We start from the raw sequence: 18,646 nt of genomic DNA, 5'->3' as shown, positions 1-18,646 counted from the left end.
AAGCAGAAATGGATCAAAAAGGATAAAATTAATAATTCAATTATTCATTATGAACGCTTAATATGAAGTTAGGTTTAATTTCTGCCTCCACCTCCACATCACATGCCTACCTGTGGACCTACTATAAGCACCTTAAAGATTATCCATCTTTACATTTCCAGCGAAGCCTAGTACATGGATGCTTTTAACCAAATTAACATAAATTCTTAATCAAAACAAATAAACAATACAGTTATAATGAAATTAAAATGGTATCTGTGTTCTAGTTCTGATCAAGATGGAGTAAGCATAGTTTATGCTCTCTCTCCCACTGAACACAATTGAATACATGGAGCAGCTATCTGAGGACTCTCAAAATGATAGCAGTTAGCTTGGGGGAGGAAACTGTAACAAGAAGTACTACTAATCCAGCAGTGAGTTTCCTGGTTTGGTTTCCTCTGGAACCATTCAGCCTAGACTCTAAGGCAGTCCAAACTCAGAACTGCACACTAAGTGCAGACAGAAATGGCTCCAAGAGAAGTCTTCTCTTTTTTGGTCTGAGGAGCAGAAAAGGGGCATCTAAGGGGAAGCGGGTATCTTCTGGGGCTTTGTTCCCCTTACTCCCAGATCCTGGCCCCAGGCAATCCAAAGGTAGCAGCTGTGACTGTGATGATACCAGCAATGGCTGGACAGGGACCTAAAACTCCAAGAAAGCAGAACCGTTCTGCTCCCATGAGTGTGAAGGGAATCCCCAGGGCTTATATTCTTTCTCTACCATCCTGCTGCTTGGCATCAGAGGCAGATGCAGTTGTGGAAGTGCGGCAAAACAGAGAAATGAAAACCCCGGTTGTCTAACCATAACACAAGGAAGAAGGATCTCTAGGAGCCAGAAAGTGTCACGGAACTTGCAAAGAAAAAGGAGCTCAAGAAAGTGACACCAGGAAGCTCTACGAACACTCCTGGAGTCACCCGAGAGCTATACATACATGGATCTGACAGTAAACATACTATCAGGTTCCCAAATTAGCCACTACATGGTGCACATGCAGAATAGATCTGAACATCTCTGCAAACGCTTTGAAAACTGGACATTGGAATTTCAGGGCACAGAAGGTGGGTAGAAACTTGTGACCTGAACCTAACGAGATCAAATGCCTGCTTAAAAAATCCTCCATCCCTCAAAAAAAGAAAAATTAACATTCTCCATAGAATTTAAACAAGACACAGAGTATCATAACATCAAAATGTCTAATATACAATCCAAAATCACTTGACATATGAAGAACCAGGAAAATCTCAACAACTCAAAGGGAAAAGACAACCTACACACAACAAACCTAAAATGACACAGATAGATGTTCAAGTTATCCAACAAAGACTTTAAAGCAGCTATTATATAACCATGCTTCAAGAAGTCAGGGAGAATATTCTTGAAAAAAATAGAGTCTCAGCAGAGAAATAAGATTATATTGTGTGTGTGTCTGTGTGTGAAACAAAATAAAATTTTAGAATTAAAACTACAATAACAAAATAAAAAACAAAACTCCCTGGAGGGGCTCAATTAAAGAATGGAGACAACAGAGGAAAGAGTCAGTGAACTTGAAGATAGAGCAATAGAAATTATCCAATCTCATTAATAGAGAAAAATGATAAAAAAAATTAATGAACAGAGCCAAGGAGACAATATTCGAAGGTCTAACATTCATGTCATCAGAGTCCCAAAAGGAGAGGAGAAAGAGTAGAGTGCAGAAAACGTATTTGAAGAAACATCAGCAGAAAACTTCCCAGATTTGGTGAAAGACATACTTAAAATTTCAGGAAGGTCAATGAATCTCAAACAACATAAATTCAAAGAAATCCATATCCAGATATATCACAATCTACTGAAAAATAACAACAAACAAACAAACAAAATCTTGAAAGTAGCCAAGGACAATCAACATTCCATTTAGGGGAACAACAATTCAAGTGACTGTGGATTTCTCATCAGAAACCATGGAAGGCAGAAGCAGTGGAAGAGCATTTTAAAGTACTGAAATAAAAGAACTATCAATCCAAAATTCCTATCCAGCAAAAATATCCTTCAAGAATGAAGAGGAAATCAAGATTCTCAGACAAAGGAAAACTTAAAGAGTATTTGCCACTAGCAGACTTGCTTTAAAATGACTTCTTTTAAGTCAATTCTGGTTTCCTTGGATTTTTTTAGATCCAAATTTTAGGCAGAAACTCTTATACTTAAATCACTTTCCATTCTTACCATTAAAAAAAATAAAGAACGCTTGGTGATTAAAAGATGCCAATGAAAGTTAAAATTGAACTAATTCCAAGAATGTATACTATACTATCAAAAGAATATTAATTAGTACAGCAAGTTAATAACAACAGATACAGAACTTGTATAATAGAAATCACTAAAGTCAGATATCCTAGATCAGCCATTAGGTATTACACAATGTAATATCAGCAACTACTGTTTATGAAGAAGATACAAACAAGTGCTACACATTCTCTTAGTTTTACGTCTCAGCAACCTTACAACTGAGGCATTAACACCCCCATTTAAAAAGTGAGATAACTTGAGCCAGCCCTGAAGACCTTGTGGTTAAAGTTTGGCGCACTCCGCTTCAGCGGCCTGGGTTCAGTTTCCGGGCACAGAACCACACCACCCGTCTATCGGTAGCCACGCTGTGGCAGCAGCTCACACAGAAGAACTAGAAGGACCTACAACTAGAATATACAACTATGTACTGGGGCTTCGGGGAGGGAAAAAAAAAAAGAGAGAGAGAGGAAGACTGGCAACAGATGTTAGCTCAGGGTGAATCCCAGCAAAAAATAAATAAATAAAAAATAAAAAGTGAGATAACTAATGTTCAAGAAGTAAATTTCCAAATACACTACAGCAAGATAAGCGGCAGCCAGAATTCAAACTCAAGTCTATCTCGCACCACTACAGCACACTGTGTCCTGTGTCTGCCATCTATTTTCTCATTTGCTTAATCATAAAATCCAACAAACATATTTCTATTTATCATCTTCCTTGATCTCTCTGCTACATCTGACAATGTTATTAACCTTTCCTTCCTTAGACAGATATTGCTCTCTCCAGACTTTCTTTTTTCCAAAATGTTTCTTCTTAGTCTTCTTTCTGGATATCTTTTTCTATGTCCATCCCCTAAATATTTTACAAGCATCAATTTGCAGCTTTTGCTTTTCACTCCACCAACTCTCCTTGAATAATATCCATTCCCAAGTCTTCACCAATCACCCCTATGTTGATAAATGAAAGCAGCAGCACAGTCTGTATATAACTCCCTTTTAAACATCAACCTTGGATGTTCCATAAGCATCTCAAACTTAACATGTTCAAAACTTAAGTTAACTACCTTTATCCAAATTAAGGCCCATACAGAAAACTGGGCCTTTATTGTCTATATACTAAAGATGTGTAAAATTACTGAAAATGAAGAAAAATATACCATGGACATGGAGAGAGAGTTCATAAAAGAATCAATACAACCGGATAATAACCATATGAAAAAGCATTTGCACACTGAAATAGTTACAGATGAAATTATACAATGTCTGGGATTTGCTTCAAAATTACACAGGAGGAAATTTGGACAGGGTTTTAAATATAGCAAGATTGGCTGTAAGCTGATAATTATCAAAGCCAAATAATGAGTACAAAGATATTCACTATATTATTGTCTACTTTTGTGTACACATTAAATATCCCATAATAAAAATTTATGAAATAAAATAGAATGTTTGACTTTACTAACAAGACAAAAATCATATTTCAATGCTTTTTTCCTGCTAATTTGGATAGCAAAAACATGGCAATAATAAATGAACACCATGAAATAAATATGTACACATAATCCAGTACTTAAACTATTGAGAATATAAAAAATATTCATTATGTTACTCAATAAAGAAAAAAGTTTAAGGCTACTTATTCAATAGAATATTAAGGAAACTGGCATATCTACACAATTGAATACTAAATAGCCATAAATGAAAAGGGAACATGACTTGGGGGTAGGAGAGAGATGTCCACTCCCAAGTTCTGGACAATAGAATGTGAGAGGGAGTGATAACTGCAACAACCCAGATTTTCAACGGCAGGGGTACACCCCTCTCTTTGGCCCTTCCTCCACCCTGCTGCTTTGAAAATGGAGGAGGTGACAAGCCATTCTGAACCATACAGATAAGGACACACCCTAAGAATGGTAGACTAACTACACCTCCAGACTGTTGAGTGAAAAAGAAATAAACTTCTCAATCATTTAACTGTTACACACAGCCAAATCTACACCTAATATGACTCACTAGTCTATTTACATGACAGTAAGTGACCTTCTTACAACTTAAATTATATTATTCACTCTGATTTTAAGCTCCCTATCACTTTTTTAAAGATAAAGTAAAATTAAAATAAAATCTGAATTCCTTAATACAGCTTAGAAGACGCTGCATGAAACTCTATATTTCACTTCTCTCACATTACCCTCTTGCCCTTCCTCAACCATAACAGATTCATTCCTAACTCAGGGCCTTTGTACTTGGCTCCCTCCTCCTGCAATGCTTTTCCCCAGAAATTCACTTGACTCTCCTCTTTACCTCACTTCTTCAGAGATATTCCTGAGCACTCTAAAATGCACTCACTCACAAGCACCACCATCCCTACGTACACACACACACACACACGTACACTTAGCCTTGTTTTTTTCCCACCTTTATTGAGATATAACTAACAAATAACAGTGTAAGTTTAAGGTGTACAATGTGATGATTTGACATAGGTATATACTGCTAAATGATTACCACATTAAGGTAAGTTAACACATTCATTGCCTCACAGTTACCTTTTTGGGGGGAAAGGGGACAGTGAGAACATGTAAGATCTACTCTTTCAGCAAATTTCAAGTATACAATACAGTATTGTTAACTATAGTCACCATGCTGTACACTAGATCCCCAGAATTTATTCACCTTATAACTGCTAGTTTGTATCCTTTGATCAACATCTCTCCATTTCCTCCACTCCCAAACTCCCAATAACCATCAATCTACTCTCTATTTCTGTGAGTTTGACTTTTTTAGATTTCACATATAAATGAGATCATACAGTATTTGCCTTTCTGTCTGACTTATTCCACTTAGCATAATACCCTCACAGTTCATCCATGTTGTGACGTATGGCAGATTTCCTTCTTTTTTATGGCTGAATAACATTCCATTGCATATACATAGCAATTTTCTTTATCCAATCATCTGTTGTTGGACACTTAAGTTGTTTCCATGTCTTGGCTATTGTGAATAATGCTGCAATGAACACAGGGGTGCACATATCTCTTCAAGATAGTAATTTCATTTCCTCTGGACATATACTCAGAAGTGGGAGTGCTGGATCATATGGTAGTTCTATTTTTAATTTTTTGAGGAACCTCCATACTGTTTTGTATAATAGCTGTACCAATTTATGTAGCATAAAAAGAGCTTTTATATAGAGATATACACAGAAAAGATGCTCAAATAAGAACACAAAAAGCTGATATACACCTATTTTTAAAAAATCTGAGCTCACAAAAAACATTAAAGACATATGTTCCTATAGTGCTGCCCAGATAATACATACAAAAATTTTACATCTCTCCCTTAATTCCTACCTATTTATAACTGCCTTAGAGTTTACAAACAACACATAGCCATTCTATTTTATTCGATCCTCACAACAATCCAAGAAAAAGCAAAGCAGCTTTAGTTATATCTATGTTACCAGAAAGGAAAGCAAGACAGAAAAGTTATATATAGCATAGCCTGAACTTATATGGCAGAACTCTTAATTTCCCAATCTAAAAAGAGGGTAGTAATGAAGCTTTACACAAAGCAAAGAGTTCAATGAGGAAAAAAATTTCCTTTTGTTAACTAAAATATGCACTGAAATGATGAAAACTATGCCTCTGCTGAATGATGGGTAGGTTCTTCCCCATTGAGGCAGAAAAACTAATAGGATTACAGAATATCACTTGCTATTTTAAGATGGGGATGGGACCATCAAGTATAAAGATCAGGTAGAGACCTTTTTCTCACAGGTCTAGTTTGAAACATGACAAAACTAGCTTAATGAAAATTTCAGCCTCCACATATGTCTATACTTAAGTCAATATCTTAAGAGGTGGGTTCCTGGCTCTGTCTGATAATGAACAAGAACATAAAACTGAAAAACAAGATCCTGGCGGGGCTTAGGAAGATTCTGAGTATTTCTCAACCTGTGTTTCTCAAACTCTGGTGTTACTCAGGATAGACAAGGGTGTCCCACCAACTACCAATGATCTAAAATAATAATTTTAAATTACCAAAACATCACAGTCATATAAAGTCATTTTTCTATTCTTTAAATTCTATTTACATTACAGATACACAAATATAAAAACTATATATTAGGTTATTCTGCAAGAAAAAAACAAAAGTAAAATATCACAGAATAAGGCACCTGCATTCATATGCAAAATTATTTTGGTTTTTTAATCATAATGAGGCAGAATACCTGAGTTCAAATCCTAACTCCACCAGAAAGTGGTGATGAGCAAACGTAGGGAATGTGGTTGCCCTACTGTTTGTCTGAAACAGTAGCTTTCTGTCCAGGAAACTAGAAAATGAAAATTGATAAAAATTTCTCTGGCATATCAAACCTTAACTGAAAGGTGACTATTAAAACACTACGAGAATAAGCCATATTTAGAATTTAAAACGTTTATATTATCCATGGTAAGGGTAATGATAAAAGCTAATATTTTCTCATTTATTATCTAGAGCAAGGAATTACTTTAACATGGTTGAATTTTACTATTTATATAAAAATACTTAAGTGTACTGACACAAGACATTAAGCTATTAGAAATGGGGACCTAAAATTTTTGTATAGCTTTAGTGAGGACTTCACTGATTTTCTAAGTGTACTGTTCTTTAATGAAATAAAACAGAAGAAACCAATTAGTTAAAATTGCTTAAGGGATGTTTCCTTTCCTTTAAAAAAAATTTTATCACCTGTTCCTTTAAGTACTAGGCATTTAAAACTTTAATTTAGAAAATTATTTATGCAAATTTTCTCAATATTTAAAGCTATAAATTGTGTATTTTGGGGGATAAAGAAATGTTTTCAATTAAAGACTGAAGTATTCTATTTTTTAACTTTCTATTACAGAAATTTTAAAGTATATACAAAAGTAGAGAGAATTCTACAATCAACAATTATCAACACATGGCTTGTTTCACCTGTACCTCCAGCCACTCCCCCTCCACAAACTGAATTATTCTGAAGCAAATCTCAAACATTTCACTCATAAGTATATTACTTCAGTATATATCCCTAAAAAAGGATAAAGACTCATTTTTTAAAAAACAAAAACACCATTTTACACCTCAGAAAGTAACTATAATTCCTTAATATCAAATTATTTAGACAATGTCCCCAATTTTCATGGAAGAAAAAAAAAACTTAACAGTCAGTTTGTTCAAATCAGTATGCAAAGAACATCCATGTATCACATTTGATAAACACGTCATAAAATCTCTTTTAATCCATGGATTTCTCCCTTTTTCTTCCAATTTAGTTACTGAAGAAACCAAGCAGACTGTACCATAGTTTCCCACATTCTGTATTTTGCTAATCGTATGGTACTCTGTCCCTTGTATTTCCCGAAAATTAGAATTAACACCTAGAGGCTTGCTCAGATTAAGATTTTTATTTTAGTAAAAAAACTTCATAGTCAGTGTTGTATACTTCCTATCACACCACATCAGAACACACAAAATATCTGAGATCTCTTTTTTTGAGATGCCAAGATGGATCAGGAGGATAGATGTCGTTATAAAGTCTCCCATCAGCATTCCAACCTAACTGTTTTAGTAGCCACTGATAATCACTCCCTAGACTCATTATTTTATTTAGGGGTTGAAAAGAAGGTTTAGAATTCTTCTAAAAGGAAATGCTTTCCTCCATCTACTATTTGGTTACCTGAAGAACATACAATTCATATAGGAAAAAAGCAAGATAAGTGCTTGATTCTGTCCTTCTATTTACTAATTTTCAGAATAATTAGCTGGTTTTTCTAGTATGCTCCAAAGGTGACCAGTGAAGCTGGTTTTTTCACTTTTTGAAGTACCATTAGGAATATTATGAATACTATTTTATGGAATACCCTTAGGGATTTAAATAAATTTTTGTGCTTTAATTACTATATTTCCTCACTTGTAAACTTGTTATTGTCCATTTATATATAGACCATTTGTATGAGCTCTATTTTTTGTATTAAACATATTAAAACTTCTACTGTCACATCTACTGCAAATACTTTTTCCAGTTTATTCTTCATCTTTTCATTACTGTTGTTTTTCCATGGAGCTTTTAGTAATTTCATGTATTATAACCAATTGGTTTTTTCTTTTGATTTCTTTTAGCACTTCTACATTTAAGTATAGCTTCCCTCCCTTTAGTAGCTTAATATTTTTCCATCTTTTCATTTACATTTAACTCATTCAATTCACTTAATTTTTAATAAGAAAATGTACATAGATGGAGTGAGAAAAATGTGCAGACACACACTAGAGAAACCCAAGAGGGAGAGACCAAGAGAAAAACAAAGTGGCCACATGTATTTCTGCAAAAATACTGTATTCCATTACATTACTATTACAAAACTATTACTGTATCACAATACTATTACATTATTTTACCACAAGTTAATGTAAGTGGAAAGACTATAATAGTTTTACAAAACATTTAGCTTTCTTTAACCACAAGAGGGCAATGTTTATCAAACAAAATATCATTCCATTGGAATTGTTCATGGAACTACAGAACAATTTTTAGAAACTCCTTTATGACAATCTGAATAACTGCTCAAGAGAATTAAAATCAACACTACAAAGAATTAAAGGATGATAAAATAAATTGTTTTTTAGAGTGCCTAATATATCTATTTCTTTACTTGTGGATTCTCACATCCAGCTAATAAAAAGGATATAAAAATTATACTTTCTGAGTATTCAAGAATAATCTAGATAGCCCCTAGGATTTGAGCTTGACTCCAGGCTAAATAATCATAGTATTTCAATTACTGCTGCACTTATGAGTTCATTCCAAATAGGCACAGATATATACAGCCTGAATTTTGTGTAATCTAGATCACTTTATTTTACATTTAAAATGTACAGATAAAAACATGGTAATCTTTATAGATTTATATCAGTGTTATATGGCTTATTTATTGTCCAAAACCCTTAATTAGGGTAACTAATGTCACAGTAGTGAATGAGATCACCCAGGAAACATGCAAAATGAGAAGTGATGAGAGCCTATGCTACAGAACCAATATACGAATGTTTAAGAGTCAGAGAAAAAAAACCTAGCAAATAAACTAAGGACTGGACAGAGGAATAGGAAGAAAACCAGAAGAATATGGTGCCCCAGAAAAGACAAAAGTATTCTAGGAAGGATGAAGTGGTCAACAACATCAAAAACTGCCTAGCAGTTGAGTTATCTCAACAAGGAGCTCTTTTTAACAAGGAGCTCTTTAATTAGCTTTACAAGTTCAGATTCCATTTAATCAGGAGGGAAGAAATCAAACTTGAGGGGGTTTAGCACCGAATGGGAGGTCCAGGAGTGGCAACAGGGAGTTAAAGCAACTCTTCCTATAACAGTGAAGGAAATGTGGAGTCAAGGAATAATTGTTTTGTCAAATGGACTTCAACAAGTTTCACTGAACCAGGAGGAAAGAAGACTGAAGCATCCCTAGCTATCTCAATTCTCCCCAACCCAACATGAGAGGCAAACAGATTCAGACACAGTTGGACAAAGCCCTCATTACCCAAACTTGTGCTACTTACAATCTGACACAGAGGAACTAAATGAATTCAGAGGATGCAGTATCCCTCACCTACCCAACTCACTATACAGACACTCACTATGTGAGCTCAGGAGCTGAACAGATAATAAGAAATACATGGAATTCAGACAGAAGGAATAACTAATAGAGCCAAATATCTGAAAAGGAAAGAGGGAAATGGACCTTACCTTGCTGCTTAGCAGTATCTGTTGATCACTACCTCTGTCCTGAGATGCACTCCTCTGTTCAGCTTCTGTGACACCAGACTCTCCGTGTTTCCCATCTACCTCTCCACCAGCAGCTTTTCATTCTCCACAATCTTTTACTGTCACCCCTCCTCAGGATTTTCTTCTTGTCTCAATTTCTACTCTTCTTGGGCATTTTCATCCTCCCATGGTTTCAAAAATAGTTATGCTCCTACAGCAGCACTCTATATACCCCTAGTAGTGCTTACCACACTGTATTTATTATAATTGCATTTTAAATCATCTGTCTTGCTCGCTGGTACATAAAGTCCATGAGAGCTGGGACCATCTGCCCTGTTCATTTAGTATCCCTCATGCCTGTCATATGGTAGGTCAAAAACATGTGATGGTTGACTGATGGAATTAGGAACACCAGTGGCAAGGCTGGCTTTAGACAATAGTAAAAACGTCTCTCTTTAAAAAACAAAAACAAAAACAAAAAAACAAGGAAGAAGTATGAAAGGAGTGCAAGTTCGTAGATTTAGGGGCAGAAACTTGAATGTAAGAAGTGGCTGAGAATATTCAAATACAAGTCATACAGAGAGGCAGCTATAGATATCCAGAGAAGATTACAGAGGCCAGCTTCGTAAGTTCAAGGGTACAGTTTTACCTAAAGGTCTCTCAATTCTGAACAGCTCTATCAAGTCATTCTGATCTAGTTTATTCCTAGCTTAGATTCTTTTCACCTGATTATCCAAGAAGTCTGGATGTTATCAACACTCCCTAGATCAAGCAAAAAAAGTTCTCCAAACCTAATTCTCCCAAAACTCTGAAGAATTAATAACAATAATAGTTAATACGTATCTAGCATTTAAGTGCCAAGTACTGTTCTAAGTGCTTTACATATATTAGCTCATTTAATCTTTACAATAAACCTACGAAGTAGATACTATTATGGCATTTTTTCAGACATGAAAACTGAGGCACAGAGAAAACAAGTAATTTGCCTAAGATCACATCAGCTAATAAGTAATGGAGGATAAGATTCTTTGCTCCTAAGCATTAAGCTACACAGCCTCTCAATCAGTTACACATCCACACTACTCCTAAAACTAACTCTTAACTATAACAAACATTTACTAAGTGCTTCATACGTGCCAAAAACTGGGGATACAAAGATGAATAAGAAACAAGCCCTATAGTTCACAACTAGGGTAGAGAGACAGTAGGGGAAGGGAGAGACCAACAACTATAATATGAGAGAAGAAATACTGAAAAGATATAAAGAACTATGGAAACAAAGATAAAGAACATTTAATTCTTCCTATAAAAAACTATGCAAAATTTCAAATACAGATGAAACTATAAAATAATAAAACATTTATGCATCGACTAACAAGCCTTGTCAAATCTGCAAAGGGAAATGAAGGAACTTTCTGAAAAGATAGTAATGTTTTATACCTTGAGTAGGGTGGTGGTTACACGGCGTATACATTTGTCAAAATGAATTCAGCTATATGCTTAAAATGGATGCATTGTATCACATGGAAATTACACTTCAATAAAGCTGGCATATACCTCAATAAATTGATTTTTAAAGAAATTAAAGCAAAAAATGGGCCAGCCCCAGTGGCCTAGGGGTTAAATTCAGCAGCCTAGGTTCAGTTTCCAGCCACGGACCTACACCATTCATCTGTCAGTGGCCATGCTGTGGTGGCAGCTCACATACAAAAAGAGGAAGATTGGCAGCAGATGAAAGCTCAGGGCGAATCTTCCTCAGCAAAAAAAAAAGGAAGAAGAAACAAAGAAATTAAAGCAAAATAAAGGAATAGTGGAAAAATATACCATACTCTTTGAAATTCAAGAATAAGCACTAATTAAGGGAAAAAAGAAATTTGAAAATGGGTTACTATGGACGTTATGATTTGTATTAAACTTGATTTACCGATATCTGAGAATCAGACTGTTTTAATACCTGAAATGACCAAAACAACAGAGGCAGTGCAGTGATAGCCAACAGAAAGTGGGGGAAGGGAACAGAAAGAATAAAGTTCTCTGCTTGCAAAAAAAAAAAAAAAAAAAAATTAAATCTGTAGGAAAAAAGATATTGCATCCATTGTACCCATCAAACAAAAACAAAAATAAGATGCCAAGAAATGGTAGACAATATACAGCAGGTCTCTGCTTTTAGAGGAGTTAGCATTCTAATGGTAGAAACAGACAATAAATATGTAAGCAAAAAAATTTTTTTTCAGATAGTGATAAATGCAATAAACAAAATAAAACAGGGTGATAAGGTTGACAGTGAAATGGGAAGAGAGAAAATTCAATTGAGTAGTCAGCCTCAATGACTACTCAACATTTAAGCTAAGAACTGAGTAACAAGTTGCCAAGCATGAGAATATTTAAGGGCAAACCAAGAGCAAAGGCCTATTCAAAAGCCATGAAAAATTTTAGTGTATTTAGTCACATGGAAAAGAAAATTCACACCCAATAATAAATATTTCATCATTTACATAAAAAACAAAAAACAGGTAATACATTAAAACAAAACAAAAGTATATAAAGTGAAGTTTCATTCCCTCTCCCCCACATTTCCATCCCTCTCATTCTCCCTCATCCCCTCCCCCATGTCCCATCTCCCTCCCATTCTCACTCATTTATTTCTTGTGTAACCTTCTAGCATTAAAGCAATCATTTAAAGCAATCATAAACAAATATATATATATACACACACATATATATACATATATATACATATATAAACAAAATATATATATATATAAACAAAAAAAAAAAATATATATATATATATATATTTGTGTGTGTGTGTGAGGAAGACTGGCTCTGAACGAACATCTGTTGTCAATCCTCCTCTTTTTGCTGAGGAAGATCAGCCCTGAGCTAACACCTGTGCCCATCTTCTTCTATTTTGTATATGGGACACCGCTACAACATGGCTTGATGAGCGGTGCATAGGTCCGCACCTGGGATCCGAACCTGTGAACCCTGGGCAGACGAAGCAGAGCACGCGAACTGAGACTGCAACACTGGGTCGGCCCCAACACAAATATATTTCTATTTTCTCACTTTTATACACAAAAGGCAGCAAATCATACACAATATTGAATACATGACCTTTTTCATCTAATATATATATCGGAGGTCCTTATGTTTATATAGAAAGCATCTATTATTTTTTTATAGCTGCAAAATATTCCATTGTGTGGATATACCACAATTTATTTAACCAGTCTCCTAATGATGGATTTGGGGGCTGTTTCCCTTCTTTTGCATAGACTATGGCAGAAACAATTGGTGCCCTGTATCACATCCCCTCAGGCCACGGATGAAGTCAGCTACAATCGCTGTGGACAGTTCCCACTTACACTGACAGTGTCCTACCTCAAGGTGATAGTAGCCTATCTCAAGGTTCAACCAGTCTCTCCACTTTTCTGCCTCAGGGCCTTCTCCAGAGCCAAGGGAGTCCAAAAGAACAAGGGAGTTAGCATCCTTACCAGCAACCCTAAATCAACTGCTGGGGTGAGGGGGAGTTGCTGATGAATAAACGCTCCAGACTCTGTCTTAAACCACCCTGTATGCATGCAATAGGCCTACAAATGAAGAAGTCGTGGTGACAGGGATGAAGGCTATGCATGAGACCAACAGCAAGCCTTCCTCTCACCAAAACTGACATAGCTTAGCTACTATTGCTGCTGAGTGTCCAAAACTTGTCATCAGCAAAAGCCAACTCTAAGCCCTCTATGTGTTACAATCCCTCAAAGAGATGAGCCAACCATTTGAATGGTTGATTACACTGGACCCTCTCCACCCTGAATGGGGCAGCAATTTGCCCTTACTGGTATTGACAATCATTCTGATAAATTTGCCTTCCACCTTCAGGGCCTGAGCCAGCACCCAAGGGTATATGGTTTACCAACATGAGGCATATCCAAACCGAGGGACTCTTTTTACATACAAGAAAATGTAATAATGGGCACTAAGCACAGATCTCACCATACACTATATCACCAAGAAGTAGTAAGCCTGACAGAACATTGGAATGGCCCCCGAAGATGCAATAAATGCTTCCTAAAAGTACAATACAGAGGTGTGAGTAGAAATAGAATTGGTTCCTATGATCCTAGTGACCAAATAAAATAACTTGTTTCCCACTCCTCCAACTTCAGGCTCTGCTAGGATTAGAGATCCTTAATCCCAGGAGAGAAACACTGTTAAGCAGAGGACTTTTAATCTGACTCTGAAGTTAACAACCGTTGGTCACTTTGGGCACCTCATGCTGATGGACCAGAAGGCAAAAAAAAAAAAGGAGTTATTATAATGTCAGGGTAACTAACCCTAGTAGCTAGATGGTTCTTGGTGCTTCCAAGCCTGGTAATAACAGGCATGTGCAGCTTAAGGCAAAGGCGTGATAAGGCAAAGACCAACAGGGGCTCAGCCCCTTCAGGAATGATAGTCTGGATCACCATACCAGACGAGCAACCTAGATCAGCTGAAGTCTTGCCAAGGGTGAGGGAAATCTGGAATGGACGGTGGTGGAAGATGATGAACATCCATATGGCCTTGGAATCAGCTGCTGCAGCACAGAGTATAGCTTATCCCATTAAGTCATTTTAAGGGACTGCTGCCAGCCTCTATCTGGAGAAGCTGGTAACAAGAATAGGCTTAATATGGAGTGCTAGCAGTGTAAGGAATAAACTATAAAGGAGTCTTTCAGTGTTCTGCAACATACTCACACTGCCAACATCTCACCTTTGCTCATCCTGCTCTCTGTATCTGACATAACTTCCCAACTCCCTTCTATATCTGAAAGTTTATCTGTCATCTAACAAAACAGCAAAAATTCTCAAAACTGGTAATATTCAGTCCTTCAGGGGTTGAGTAAGACAGGCACTTACACACCACACAGTGGGGAAGGTAAACTGATACACCTTTCTGGAAAGCAATTGGGTAACGTTAACTGTAAGGGTCTTTCAAAAACTGACATCCTCTTACCCAGGAACTTTTCCTCTAGCAATCTCTAAAAGCTAAATAACAGAAATACATATGAGATCTAGGCACAAAGATGTTTGTTCACTGCAGTATTATTTGTAACAGGTGTAAAAACAAACAATCTAAATTCCCAATATTAAGATAATAAAGTAAATCAATTTAACTCCACTCCCAAAGAGATCTTTACTTCAAGAACCAAGCAGAAAACATAGGCCTCTTTATCTTTATGGCCCTCCGATTAGACAACACCTAATAAATTATTTCTAAACTGAAAACGATCTATTATGTTGTCATTAAAGATATCTTGAAGCAGAGTTTTCAATGATGAGGAAATGCTTATGATATACAAAAACCACATGCAAAACTAAATACACAATAAGATTTCAATTAAGGAAAGAAAAAAACAGAAAGATTCAAAATAAATGTCAAAATGTTGATGGTATCACCTTAGATCAGAGTTATTAACTTACAGTCTTGGCCCACAGGATACACACTGCCTTCAGGATTCCACAAATCCCTTTGGAATTATGTACAATATTTAGTGTTTCTATCTTTTTCTGGAGAGAAGATCCACAGCTTTCATCAAATTTCAAAAGGGAACATAGACCCTAAAATGACTAAGAATAATCTTCTACATAGTAGAATTAAGATAATTTTTTTCCTGCTTCTTTACACTTTTGTTTTTAAACTTTCTACAAAGCACATTATTAGCCTGATAATCAAGGGGAGGGAAAGAGGGGAATTAGGTAAAATTGTCCATAGTTCACAAAAATAAATGATTAATCCCTAAAAAAAAAAAAAAAAAAAACTATATTGAGACATTTCCTTAAAATTTCTATTGACTCAAAACATAGAGTTTTCGTTTGTCTTAAATAACATTTCTAATTTGCCCAACTCTTGTCCACATTGGAGGATTAAGGTTTCATGCTGAGGTCAGCCAACAAAGAAGGAGAATAGGAGTAGGAAACCAAAGTTGGTAGTGCCACTCTACAAATATAATGTGTTACTATCACAAAAGAATTTCAGTAAAAGGATTCTATGTCTAAGCTAAAAAGTAAGTTCCAAATTCTAGGGTTGCTAGGCCATCCGTGATAAAAACTTCCAATAAAATGAAGTGGGCTAAACCATACACTAAAAAAACGGAGTTGGTATAGCAATCAATAATTACAAAAACCATAAAGTGTTCAAACTTAACGTTCTGATTGTAACACAATAAAACCATAAATTACAAAAAAATAAATGCTTAAAATTGTTTTTAATCACTAACCAAAAAATATCTTAGGCCAACAAGGAAATCACAACTATAATAATACCTAGATAAGAGAAGTAAATGAAAGGTAAAATTACAGAAAAGGAAGCAATTTATTATTTGTAGATGTGTTTCTCTTATTCTCTTAAACTACTTGATTTTTTTTTTTTTTTACCATTTTTGATTTCAACAAATATCTGAGCATCTTCTACAGTTCTATCACCTAACAAGTCATCTAAAACATCCAAATTTATACTCTATCAACATATTCTCTTCACTGGATTAAGTTAATCCAATTCCACTGTCTCTCAAAAATGATTCTCAGGTATGCCTTTGGTAATGTACCTATCCTCAGTTAAAATGCCCTTTTCTCCCCAGACCCATATCAACACTTAACCATTTTTATGGATGCAGACCACTTTGAGAGTCTGATGACAGCTATGAAGACTCTTCTCAAAAAAAAAAAAAAAAAAAAAAAAACAATTTTTATGGTTAGTTTCTATAGGTCCACAGATCTCACAAAGCCTAAAGTAGATTTGTGTTTTTAGCAACTTAGCCACCATTCAACATTCTTCTGGTTAAAAGGTCCTGATTTTCCTTTGGAGCTCCACCCCACTCCTGCATTCTCAATTCATATGGTGGGAACCAACACTAGCAATAAAGCATGAAACCAATTAGCATTTTCCAACCTCTTGGCCACTGTAATTGGTTTAGAAATGGCAGACTCAAACTAAGGCTAAAGGAGCAGAATAACAGGTAAAAGATTTTTCTGCCTCAGCAACTACTGGACTTAAACTTGAAATGAGACTGAAGCAAACAGCTTTCTAACACCCCAAAGACAAACAAAAAGAGAAACAAAATCTTGATAATGCCTTTATTTAAACACTGAATCCAACCATACCTGAAGCTCTTCCTCCAGATTTTTCAGTGACAAACCAATTCTTTCTACCACTTTGGGATAGGTTTTCTACCACTTTCAAACAGTCCTGAGATACAGCCTATTCCTAGAACAAGATTAAAAACTTCTGAAATAGATGCCAAATCTATATTCTGAATTCATATACATGAGTTCATAACAGTAAAGCTAATTACAGTGAATAGACTGGTAATAATTAGAGCATACTAGTCACAAAAAGCTTTTAACCATAATAGCAAAAAAAAAAAAAATCCTCACATGGTTTTTTTATTTAAGCTTCGTAAATTACTGAACTATATGGCAAAATAGTCCCAGAAACCAGCCAAAGCAATGCCTTGAAGCTACCAAGATGAGGCAATTGTCTTAGGACTGCAGAGTTTCCCAGATGTCAAACAAAATCTGGACTTCTACATCCTTGCTCAAAAGAACCAAGCTCAGATAAAAATCTCACCTCCTCCATGAAGTTGGCTCCCACCCTCAATGACACCCTTCTTCTTAACTACCTTAAGTACTTAAAATGGGCAATTTCAGCAGTTAATTATATATATATTTTTTAATCATTCCTAGTTATTTTAGTCTCTTATCTTGTCTCCACATAGTGAAATGCACTTATTTGCTGAAACAAAACAGTTAAGATTTTAATCAAAAGAACTAGAAGAAAGCCACCTGAAGAGGACAGATAATCAGGTAATCCCAACTTAGATTTCCTGAATTTCATCTTTCATTTAGGAAAAAACTCAGTGTTCTCATGGTGATTAATACCGCCACCACCATAACAGCCCCCCAGAAGTACAATGATTTCTATTTAGAACTCCAGTTCAAAGGTGGATTAAAATACCCTTTTTTTTCCCGCCCTTGCATTGTTTAAAAGAAAGAAAAAACCCCGCAGGCACTATAAAAAAGAGAACTTTACTAAATAGTGAGGGAAATTGCACAACAGAAGGGAAAGAAAATACAACTTGCAGTCACTTTTATATGAACAGATTTCTGACTCTCATCATGATGACCTTCCAATACCAATACTCCCTGCTCCAGCTTCTGCCCTTCCCACCTGCTTACTTGCTGACAGGAGGTCTAGTGAACTGCACTCGAGTTCACCCAGGAAGTAGGAAGCATCCATTCCTCCACAATGAAATCAATAGAGTGTTATCTCCTCAAGGTCAGTGACCATGTTACGTACTAATGACTCACCACAAACTAAAACAAGATTAAGAAGGGGGAAAACACTGGAAAAAATTATACTAAAATATCAGTGGTAGTTGCCCCTGGGTGGTAGGACTGTGGGTAATTTTTTTCCTTTTTATCCTCCCCACATTTTCTATCATATGTGAGTATTATTTTTACTCAGAAAAGTTTTTTCATTTTTATGCAGTCAAATCTTGTCTTTTATGGATTCTGCTTTTATTAAGTA

The 18,646-nt window shown here is 35.6% G+C and overlaps 1 protein-coding gene across 2 annotated transcripts in view; it reads right to left on the bottom strand.

The window, feature by feature from the left end:
- ASXL2 (ASXL transcriptional regulator 2) overlaps positions 1-18,646 on the bottom strand; it is a 149,954-nt gene that overhangs the window by 105,119 nt on the left and 26,189 nt on the right. The gene's annotated exons all lie outside the window — the stretch shown is intronic.

This window comes from Ceratotherium simum, chromosome 11 (assembly GCF_057802395.1).
Source record: "Ceratotherium simum simum isolate JZ-2026a chromosome 11, ASM5780239v1, whole genome shotgun sequence".
Lineage (NCBI taxonomy): Eukaryota > Metazoa > Chordata > Mammalia > Perissodactyla > Rhinocerotidae > Ceratotherium > Ceratotherium simum.
The sequence above is the reverse complement of the archived record's forward strand: the minus strand, read 5'-3'. Positions and strand labels throughout refer to the sequence as shown.